This window comes from Cryptomeria japonica, chromosome 1 (genome assembly GCF_030272615.1).
Source record: "Cryptomeria japonica chromosome 1, Sugi_1.0, whole genome shotgun sequence".
Taxonomy (NCBI): Eukaryota; Viridiplantae; Streptophyta; class Pinopsida; order Cupressales; family Cupressaceae; genus Cryptomeria; species Cryptomeria japonica.
Genome location: NC_081405.1, coordinates 483,405,953 through 483,417,969, shown reverse-complemented (window position 1 = coordinate 483,417,969; position 12,017 = coordinate 483,405,953). Strand labels below are relative to the sequence as shown.

Genomic DNA, 12,017 nt, shown 5'->3' with positions numbered 1-12,017 from the left:
TTCATACTCTTGTCCAAAAAAAAGCTTGAGCTCGGCAAAATCTCAGCAACTTAGAAACAAAAATCTTAAATCCAAAACTTGGCAACAATGTGGTAAGAACTAGGGAAATCTTGGCAAAATGTGACAAAAACTTGGCATAAACATGTGACCTATTTAGTAATCATTAGTACTTGCCGCGAGTTGCTTTCTAAATTCGCTAGAGGCTCAGTGAGTTACTTGGGACAAAAAATTACTCACAAATACTAATCAAGTTTAAATCTATGAGCTTGGGTATAGATTATGAAAACAACGGTTAAGAACAATTAATGCTTCAAACGATCATTTGAGTTTTTGAATTTACAATTTACCTAGAAAGATTTAAAACAATTAATGCTTCAAAATAATCGTTTTTGAGTTTTTCAATTTACAATTTACCTAGAAGCTTACTCTTGATCATTGCTATCATTATAATAGAGGTACATGCATAAGTGTGACAACACAACTTGTGTCCCAATATTTTGTGTGAAGGGGTCACTTAAAACATGATTTTTTAAAATTCATCACATTTTGTCAATGACAAATTGTAATGTCCTTGTTTCTAGGCAGTTCATTATTATAGTTAGCTATGTCTTTCTAGGTGACTGTTAGCCTTGTTAGAAGGGATGTTTGATGTTGGTGATGAACTCAGTTGGTCTAGAGGACTACTATGCCACTTTTTGAAGTGAATTTCGGCTTTTTGTGGGTTTGTTAGGAGGGTGAAATTTTGATCTTTTCCTTGCCTTTTTTGCCTCCTAAGTCTCCTCTAGGGTTAGGGTTTTTGAAAATTCTGATAGGGTCTTAATCCTTTGTGTCTTCGCGTGGAAATGTTCCATCCTTTTTCTATTTTGTCATTGACTGGCTATGGCATGTCGCGGTCCCTTTAAGTTATGATCAAGAGGGTTGTAAATGATCAGCCCTGCGTACTAGGTTCTTGTCTTTTAGCTGGTTACTTTTTTGAAAGGGGGTGTCATGATAATTTACTTCAAGTCCCTAATGTCCTATTATCCTAGCATTTATATTGTTCATGACCCCCTTACTATCATTATATGGCCATGTGCTAAAAGATCCACTTAAGCAAGGGTTTTTAATTCCTCGCAGGACCACTTTAAGCAGGGCAAAAACGATGCGGGATGGTGGGGGCTTCATTAAATGAATATTTTGTGCCTTCCCTGTAGCCTCGCAATGTCTATCTAGCAGTTAAAATAGTGCTGCGGGGTAGCGAGATTGATGTGAGTAATGAAGAAAACTTCACCCCACATGGCTTCTATATGTTGTCCCAAGGGTGGTAAGTCTGAAGAAGGAGCTATATGTTGTCCCAATGCCTTCTTGAGGCACGAAACATGGAACACATTATGGACCTTACTATCTGCCGGTAAATCCAACTCGTAAGCCACCTCCCAACTCGCCTGATAATCTTGAATGGCCCATAATAACGTGGCTTGAGTTTCTCAGAGCCCCTCTTCCTAAGAGAGGACTATCTATATGGCGTAAGCATCAGATACACCATATCCCTGATCTCAAAAGATCTCTCAACCCTTCTCTGATCAGCATATTGCTTCTGCTGATTCTGAGCCTTCTGAATGTTCTCACGAAGAGCGCTCATGATATCTTGGTTCTCCTGCATTAGATCCCCAGCACTCGGTACTCTACAATCATTCAACAATAAATCCAAAAAACTAGGAGCATCATAACCATACAAAGCTCTAAATGGCGTCATCTGAATAGTCATGTGGTGAGTGGAATTATAACAATTCTCACAAAGGTGCAACCGCTTCACCCAAGCCTTCTGCTGCCCAGAAATGTAGTTCTGCAGGTATCCCTCCACCCATTTGTTGACAATCTCTGTCTGCCCGTCAGTTTGAGGGTGGTAGCTAGTACTTGGAGTGAGCTTTGTCCCGCATAGTCTGAATAACTCCTGCCAAAAGTTACCCATGAACCTACGGTCTCTATCACTGACAATACTCTGAGGTAATCCATCCAATCTGAATACCTCACGAAAGAAAAGGTCGGCCACCTGTGTAGCTGAATAAGTAGTCGTGATCGTGAAGAAATGTGCTTACTTAGTTAACCAATCAACTACCACAGAAATGCTGTCTCTCCTGTGAGCTTTCGGCAAGCTCGTAATAAAGTCCATAGACACGCATTCCCACTTCCTCTTAGGAATAGGAAGTGGCTGAAGTAACCTAGCAGGGAAAGTATGCTCCTGCTTGTTCTGCTGACAAACAAAACACTCCCTGACATACTGGAGAACATCAGATTTGAGACCCTTCCAAGTAAATCTCTCTTGTACCTGCCTATAGGTCTTAAAGTAACCGGAATGACTAGCCATGGGTGAATCATGTAGCGATCTCAATACCGTGTTCCTCATATTTGAATTTGGGACCAAAAATATTCTCTTTGTAAATGATAAGATCATTCACAAGAGAGTACCTGCTATCTTGTATTGCCACATCAATAATGCTAGAAGCCCATGGATTCTTGGCATACTTTGCTATAATCAAATGTTTCCAATCCTCAGAAACAATTGCCATGGAGCTCAAATGGGGACGGCGAAATAATGCATCAGCAACAACGTTCTGAGTCCCTTTGACATAGGAGATGTCAAAATCATAAGACTGTAACTTGCTGACCCAATTATATTGACGCTCATTAAGATCCCGTTGTCTAAGGAAATGCTTCAAGCTATTGTCATCAGTTTTGACACAAAACTTGTTGCCAACTAAGTAGTGGCTGAACTTAGCCATTGCATGCATGATGGCCAACATTTCCTTATCATAAATACTATAGCTCCTCTCAGTACCCTATTGTGACGTATTCACACATCGCCCCATTGCAAATGGGGACCCCTGCTTTTTTGCTTTCTAGGGTTAGTTTTCTTGGTCTTTTAGGTTCTTGGCTATTAATCTTTGCATTGGAGAGTTCCCAATGAGCTCGTTAGGAAAGGATGGTCTGCTTAGGCTCAAATTGGTCAGTAGGTGGTCTAGGTCAGGGTCTCTATTGAAAGTTTCCTCTTAGTTAGGCCTGGGTCTTGCTTCTAGGGTTGAGTCTTGATTGAGTTTGAAGAAGTCTTTGTATCATGCTAGGAATCTTGCCTTTTGGGGCCTATGTCATTGAGTTAAGGAAGTGAATGGAGATATATGAGCAGATGTTCTCAAGGATTCTTCCCTTTGAGGGTTTGAGATTGGTCCAATTAATGATGAAGTTCTTTTATCTCTAGCCATTGATTGGTATAAAATTGACCTATTTTGCCCTTAGAAATGCCTAATGACCAAGCCTGGACTTGAAAGATTGAGAATTGAATGACGAATTTGAGCTAGATTGTCAAATTCGCTCTTGACCCTTCCAAAGGGACAGGAGCGAAATCTTTCTTAGCTCCCTTTTGACTCCTATTCTAGACAAAACCTTCATTTTAAGGCGTGGATTGGGAGTAAATTAGCTTAAATTCACCTTTTGGATGCCTTTGAACAAACTTAGACTTGGTAATTTGGAGAAAAGGTCATGAATTTGAGCATTATTGCCAAATTCGCTCTTGACACTTCCAAAGGGACAGGAGCGAATTTCCTTAGTTCTCCTGACTTTGATCAAAAAGCTTACTCCAACATTTTGATTGAGGAAAAATTAACTTATCCATGCCTTTGAAGAAGTATAAACATCATGTATGAGCTGGCAAATAGGAGAAGTGATGAAGAATTTGAGCACAAATGCCAAATTCGCTCCCGACCCTTCCAAAGGGACATGAGCGAATTTCCTTAGAATCCTCTCTTGCTCCCCAGTTTGGATCACGAACCTTCTTCCCATGGATTGAGTAAGAATGCTAAGGTCTTGTGAGTGAGTTGCAACCAAGTGAGATGAAGTTTTATGAGGAATTTGTGCCAAAAAGCAAAATTTTGCTCCTGACCCTTCTAAAGGGTCCAGAGTGAAATTCCTCTTTAGGTCTTGTCCTTCCAAAGGTACCTAAGCGAAGTTATTAAGATGCACTTTTGATTCAATATTTTGACTAGGCGCCTCCTTAGGGTGATTTGTTAGCATGTTCTAAGACCAGGACAATGTAAAAAAGAGGGTGAAGTTTGGATGTTTTGAATGATATATAAGACTAATTCCTCAAATTTTGCTCCTGATCCTTCCAAAGGGTCTACAGCGAATTTCCTTGGATCTCCCTTCTTGGTCCTAATTGGCATCATAAACCTCGTCCCTATGGCGTTATTGAGAGAGAATTGATGTGGGCAACAAAGTGAATTGATAAAAATTTGGAGAATTTGAACATAATTGCAAATTTCGGTCCTAACCCTTCCAGAGGGTCCAGAGCGAAGTTCCCCAAATAACCTAATTCCTCACTAGAAGCATTGAATGGTGGTCATGCATGGCAAGGAAGGGATTCAAAAATCAAGTTTGAGATAAAGCCAAGTTAAAAGGGATGTGAATTAAGCCTTAAATGCAAAATTCCCTCCTGACCCTTCCAAAGGGTCCAGAGCGAAATTTACTTAAGCTCCTGACCCTTCCAAAGGGTCCAGAGCGAAATTCACCTAACCTACTGACCCTTCTAGAGGGCCCAGAGCGAATTCTCTTGAAACTTCCTTTGGCTCTCAATTTTGTATCAAGCCTAATGTTGATGGAGGTTGATTGAACTTAGAGGCATCCCTAGGCATGCATTTGAGTGAGTTGTGGTCTGAAATTGTGAATAATTTGTTTAAAAATGGCAATTTCGCTCTTGACCCTTCCTGAGGGTCCAGAGCGAAATTCCTAGGAGGTCTTTTATTTTGCCTAGGCGCTTGAGCGAAACCTATTCTTAAGCATTTTTGGAGGCAAAAGACTTTCTTTTTGATGAGAAAAGGATGAGAAATGAAGTTTTATGAAGGAAAATTGAACAAAATGTCAATTTCACTCCTGACCCTTGGAGAGGGTCCAGAGTGAAAATCTCATTATAGGGCCTTTCCTTGGAGAGGATTCAGAGCTCATTTTATAGGTCGTGTCCTTGGAGAGGGTCCAAAGCGAATTTCATTATAGGGCTTGTCCTTGGAGAGGGTCCAGAGCGAATTTCATTATAGGGCCTGCCCTTGGAGAGGGTCCAGAGCGAATTTCATTATAGGCCCTGTCCTTGAGAGGAACTAGAGCGAAAATCTCATTATAAGTCTTGTCCTTGGAGAGGGTCCAGAGCAAAATTAATCCTAATGCCTTCTTGTTGATGATTTAAGGTAAGAAATGCTATGTTAGAATGAATATATTATGTATACTTAATCATCTTTTGTTTGTTTTGTAGATCAACAAAATCAAGATGGAGGAAGATTAGGCCATGACAAGGGCGACCTCTTCCAGTTTCATCATCATCAAGAACACCTCAAATGCGTGGGAAAGGACTCAAAGTACTTCCAAGTTGAAGGACTTCAAGTGTTCAAGGAATTGCAAGCAATGGAGCTGACCATCCGCAAGGACCTCGTTCTATCACATGAAGAAGTCACAAGATGGTAGAGAAGAAGAAATGAATTGACCATGAAGAAGCCTCATCAAGCACAGGAGAGCCAAGGAAAGGTACATCGTTTCTCAAATACATCAAGGACGAAAGAGGATCGACCAAAGGTCATCAGAGAGGAAGTACCAAACAAGGTGGCATCCCAGTCAGTATTCCTCTAGTCAGAAAGGTCCACATGAACATGTCCAGATTCAGTGAATCCTGGTTATGCACGAAGGCACAAACTTCGATGTAGCTACCCCTGTTTCCCATTGGTTCTCATGCATTAAATGTAATTTACTCATTGGCTAAAGGAGTTTGTTGTAACAGCCTAATTACTGTTTTCATCTTCTAATCCTTGCCATTGATTGTAGATCAATCTGAGCCATTGAAATGTAAAGAGCTCTCTATATAAAGCTCTGGCTCTTCATTTGTAAAGTTTAATAGTTACTCTATAGAGGTTAGAATAGCTAATGATCAATAATGAATAGAATATAAGTTAGAGTAGACTAGGAGAAGGCAAGAAATTGTTGCCTAAATTGTAAATGAACTCCAGTTTCATTGAAGTTATGGTGAAATGTGTCGTTTCTTTGCAATATGCATGGTCTCTTGTTGAATCTTCATTTTAAAATGATAGAATATTAGATTGAATGTAGAAAAATTGTTGAATGCACTTGCTTGGAATCTGCCTAGTCCAAACCACTAGCGTCTTACTGATTGTAAGGTTGCCCTGCGTGGTCAACTGGCATTGAATAAGCTTAATTTTGTATTGTTAGGCGTCTATTGTTCATGCATTAACTTGAATGGTGATCAGTGTCTGTTGGTGTAACGATTTGAAAGTTCTCAAAATTGCCTTAGATGATTGCACTGAGCCGATGTCGAAATTTTCAGTTTGATGTTTTGAGCTAGCCCAGTAGGACTCCAACTAGTCATTCATCCATCTTCTTCCATTCTAGGCCTCAGAGTAGGCTTTTTGAGCCTTTCGCCTTTTGCTATTTCTTTATTATCCCGGTGAGTAGTTAGGACTCAAGTTCGAGCAGATTAAACGTTCAGGCATACAAACGTAAGTCCCCTTGTGATTCTAGCATAATCACATCACACCACAATAGCTTATCCACAGGTAGAGACCCTACATATAAGAACCTTGGAGTTACTTCGATTGATCCTTAGGCAAATCTTCAGCATTTGGATAACTTTTTTCAAGAGAGGATAAGATACCTTGGTATTTTTTTTTGTATTCGCATGTGCATAAAAAAAACATCAACAGACCCCTATGCTTCCTGCTCTTGAAAGCTGTAGGATGATGATCCTGCATAATCATTGCACGAATACCCTCTCCACATGCATCACAATGAAGCTCAAAGGTTTGGTAAATCTGGTAAAGCTTTTACTGGACATGTAGTCATGAATTGCTTGGACTTCTCAAAACGGTCCTGTGCTAGAGGTGTCCAAACAAATGCACCCTTCTTTGTCAAATCTGTAAGTGGTGTGGCATGCCGTGAGAAACCACTAACAAACCGACGGTAGAACGCGCATAAACCAACAAATCCCTTGAGCTGAGTCAAGGTCTCAGCCATAGGCCAATCAACAATGGCATGAACCTTATCAGGATCCATGCGACCTCTCTCTCTGCTGATTATGTGACCCAAATACAAAAGTTCTGCCATATCCAATGCGCACTTGGACTCCTTGGTGTAAAAAGACTCCCTGTCAAGTATGCCTAAAACAGCATCCAAGTGAACCAGGTGCTCCTGCCAAATTCTACTGTAAACCAAAATGTCATCAAAGAAAACCAGAACAAATCTCCTCAATTGAGATTGGAAGACCCTTTTCATAGTGGACTGAAAGTTGGCTGGTGCGTTGGTTAACCCAAAAGGCATAACCAAAAACTCATAGTGTCCACAATGACATCTGAAAGCCGTCTTCTCAATATCCTGCTCCCTGACACTGATCTGATGATAACTTGTCATCAACTCAATCTTAAAGAAATAACAAGCCTCGTGAAGCTCATCTATCAACTCATTGATGCGAGGAGTGGGATACCTGTTCTTTATCGTCCTTCTATTCAGCATACGATAAATCAATGCATATTCTAAGTGTGTCATCTTTCTTCTTCACCAAAACAACTGATGAAGCGAAAGGAGACTTACTTGGCCTTATGTGTCCGATTGCTAGAAGTTCTTTGATGGTTTTCTCAATTTAATCTTTCAACCGCTTGGGGTGCCAGTAACGTGTAATCATGATGGGCTTGGTGCCCTCTTCAAGCTCATTGATGTGCTCTATGCCTCTATCAGGAGGTCTACCAGGTGGTATGTCACTGAACACCTTTGTATGCTTAACTCTAAGCTCCTGAACATCTGAATGGTAAGGTGTTTTATTCTGCTTCTCATAAGTAGTCATTAACTTACACTCTGCTGCCCACTCCACCATATCATGTCTGATAAGTCTCTCCATTCTTTTGAGAGTGATTAATTTCAAGTTGCTGGCCTTGATAGCTTTAAAAACATGATTAGTCCCATCAACCTTGAATTTCATCTCTATATCTCTAAGGTTGAGTGTAAATTCACCTATTGCATGAAGCCATGTCATGCCAAGGACCACATCCATGTTTCCAATGTTAACCACATAAAAATCAGCTTTGAATTCATAGTTATTGAGTTTCATGGGTAAGTCTGAAATCATTCTATCACAAGTCAGAACATTACCATCAGCAACTTTCACCCTTATGCTTTCAAACTCTTGAGTTTGAATTCCACGCTTCTCCACCAACTGTGCATCTGTGAAATTATGAGTTGCACATGTATCAAGTAAAGAAATGACTCTTTGACCAGCCTAGAGTCCAGGCAACCTAAAAGAACCTTCTCCTTGCATGCTAGACATATGAGCTTTTTATAGATCAAATTCCCCTTCGTTTTCAACTCCCTTCTCTGAATTTGCAGTCTTTGAATCATCTGGATCAGCTTGTCTGTGTTATCAGTCATGTTTTCTCCCTCATAAAACCACTCCATATGCCCATTTTGACCCTTAGGCTTGAGGGGACGATGGTGCAGGAGCACCTAGGCCCTGGAAGGCCTCATGAAAGTTTTTATGTTGGTTTTTGTTTTCAATGTTGTGTTAAGGTTGTATAAGGTCCAAGGGACCATTTGAAGTCATTATAAATGATATTGTAAGGCATTAAGCCATTTTTGTTCAATGTAGACCTATAAGGTCCTACAAAGGTCAAATGTGGTCAAAGAATAGAAAATGCTCAAGGAAGGTTGAAAATTATGTAATAAGGCTTATTTGGCCTATTCTGGTGTGTCTAAGGTGATAACAAGTAATTTGAAGTCATTTGGTCAAGTTTTGAAAAGCTGTCAAAAAAAGTTGTCATTTCAAAAATTGCAGAAAGGTTGTAAAGGGAAAGCCTAACGGTTATGATGGTTTGAATTTTAGTTATAACTGTCAAAAGAGGTTGTAGTAGGCTTATAAAACCAAGGATGGTCGAATCATGAGGGGTTGGTGTGTATTGAAAGAAGAAAATCAATAAAAGTTTGAGGTTTCTTGCAATTTTCCAAGTATTCTCAATGTGACAGTCTGATATCAATTGTTTTTCTTCTTGGAAATTTATTCATTAGCATTTGAGAGCACTTGAGAATGATGAGGGGTGAATCCCAAGTCGTTTGGTTTTGGTTTCATTTCTTTTCATTAAGTTTCGGAAGGGATACCAATTTTTGTAAAAACTGTTAAAAACCCTAGGTAGGGTAAACCGTGACTTTGAAATGCAATAAACCTCCATTCCACGTTGATCAAAGGCTAATATTTGGTGGAATGGAGGCACATAGCATGTATTTTTCATTTTGTTTTGGTTGCAGGGTCTCAGGTTAAGGTTGGCACGTGCAAAATGATGTCAAAATGCTGATTTGACGGTGCTACAATCTAGTAAAACTCTGATTCCCGTGTGTTGCAGAGCTTGTACTCTTTTGTATGGAAGGATTATGGTGCAAATGTCATATGGATGGAAAGAATATTGAGTCTACTTTCATTTGATTCAAGTCTGATTGAATTTCATGGAAAAATGAGCAAGTTATGATCATTTTTGTGAAAGCAGCCTATTCAGAAAATGATTTTCCAGATCTGCAGTTAGAAATTGTGTTGGTACAGCTATGTATGGTCGAGTAAGGACCTATCCCTTGGTGTGTGCATAGATTATGATGTTGTGAACAAACTTCCTTCTTATCAGAAAAAATTATCTTATGATTTGAGCGGTCAAATGAGCCAATTTCTGAAAAATGTCATGTCTATGTGAGTTCTTGTCAGTGCTGCTACAGGAAGGTTGCAGAAAATTACTATATGATATCTTTATGTTCTTGGTGACCATGTGTGGTCTTTTCATGTCACATTTATCATTCCAAAGTGTCTCAAGGTGTTGACTTGTAGAGTTTGGAGTTTGTGAGAGTATGGTTAAGGTTGTTGTTGAGCACTGATTCTTGATGAGTCTTATGTGTTTGAGATGTTGGAATATCAAGAGGTCTATGTTAGAAGCCTTGTGTTGAGTTTGGTGAATGGAATTGAGCCCATTGTTGTGAAATATGCTTGATTGGCATTGACGCGTTTTCATGTTGTTGAGAGTTGAACCCGAGCCTCTGCATCAGACAATCATGGTTTTGATCATAAGGGCCCTTACAATGAAAGCACAGTTTCCTTCTACGCAAGTCACTAAGTGTTTCCCTATCCAAAGGTGCTGCAAACTTCTTCTTTTGGTCCACATTTTCTGATTTCTTTGGATCAAATTTGCTGTCATTAAATGATGAGGACTGTTTTGAGTTGTTTCAAGTGAACTTACTACGAGGAGCGATAAGTTCCATGCTATGTGCCTTCCTCATGGCTTCTTGCAAGGTAGGGGGATCAAAAGCCTTAATCCAACCCTTCATAGGCTCATAAAGACCTTCAACAAAAAGAATGACCAGCCTTCTTGTTGGTGTCTGTTTTATCATCTACCAAACATTAGAATAGGATACCCGGAGGTATTCTATCCTCTCTTGAAAAATCACTACTGATTCCAAGGTCTATATGTGAGAACAAGCGACTTTAGTGAAATAGGTTCTTGGGTAGTGTATGCTGAAAATCTCAAGGGGGACTTACGTTAACAAGTATCTTGAATTGTTGGACTTAGATGGATTTAGCAATTTTAGGCTCTTTCTTTTTCTTTTAGATTTTTTGGGATTTGGACTTTCAAAAGAAAAGGAAAAAGGGATAGGGTTTGAGAAAGCTAATCGAATCCTACGAACTCTAGAGACAATATCAATTGGGTGCTCTCGGGAAACCAAGCTTCGCTTCGCCACACTAGGGACAACTACACAAAGTCGGTGCAATCTTCAATGGATTGTGCTTATGATTAAGATATTGGGATGCACAGAGGATGGGCTCAGACTAACTTTGCACGGTGAAATGGAAATCATCCATTCACCAAAAGTATGAGCGGAGGTACACCATCAATTGACACTTATCAAATCCTTCATTCAAATTAACAACAATGAAAGCAAATCTAGATTAATTTTAACTAGGTGTTGAGGAAATTGAAACCATGCAAATCATTCAAACAATAGAGATTACAAAGCAAGCGCACATGCAATATATTATCTGGAAATGACCATACGCAACAATAAATCAAAAACCTCACACTCTCCAAATGAGAGGTAGCCTTATATAGTTTTCAAAAATAAATAAACGACCGAGATCGAACAGTGATCAAGGGCCAAGATTGAAAGCAATAAACCCTAATTAGGGTTTCCCAAAACACCATCAGTTTGAGTGAAAAAGTAAGTGACAAGTGGCACAACTACTAATCTCACTGGGGTGAGCGCCTACTTTCCTCTTTCGCAGATTCGACGTACCTGGACACAATAAGCCTGACTTCCTCCATTGTGACACTTGGCAAACTGCTAATTTGGAAATTGATGATGTCCACATCCTCGGTACATGTGGCAAGGATGCCTTCCCACTCAACTGCCCGGGCAAGAAAGTTTTCATTGATGAAGAGAAAGTTTGCAATCTTTGAAAGATCGCCCTTGTCAATCATCCCCGAATCCTTGAAGAAGCTTGACTGAATCCTGGCTCTCAGGTTTTCTGCCTGCAAGTGCTTCTCCCTTCTACTTTCTTTCTTCCAAATCTCGGATGCTACACGAAACACTTTGCTCAAAATCTCGCTGACACTCTCCTCTGTTTCAAAGCACTTGGTCTCAGATTTCTTCAAAACATCAATCCGGGTAACCAAGGTGTAATACCAGGCGTTAAAGTCATACCTATATACGGTCTGTATGACACCTGCATCCACCAGACTTCTCTTCGACAAACCTCGGATAACCTTCAGATGAGGAAGTATTTCATCTTGAATTTCCTCTACGTCCTCCCAATTGGCAGCTAAGTCCTGGATACGGCTGACAAGTGAAGAGGCCGACTCATGTGCTGACACTAAATTCTCTACCAATATATCTGCACATGTTGAGGCATCTAAAATCCACTCCTTGACCTGTGTGAATGTACCCTTCATTCCCTCATAATCCTTCATCAGTTC

General features: G+C 40.0%; 1 protein-coding gene across 1 annotated transcript in view; it reads left to right on the top strand.

Moving 5' to 3' along the window:
• LOC131031286 (uncharacterized) overlaps positions 1-12,017 on the top strand; it is a 226,410-nt gene that overhangs the window by 169,156 nt on the left and 45,237 nt on the right. The window lies entirely within an intron of this gene.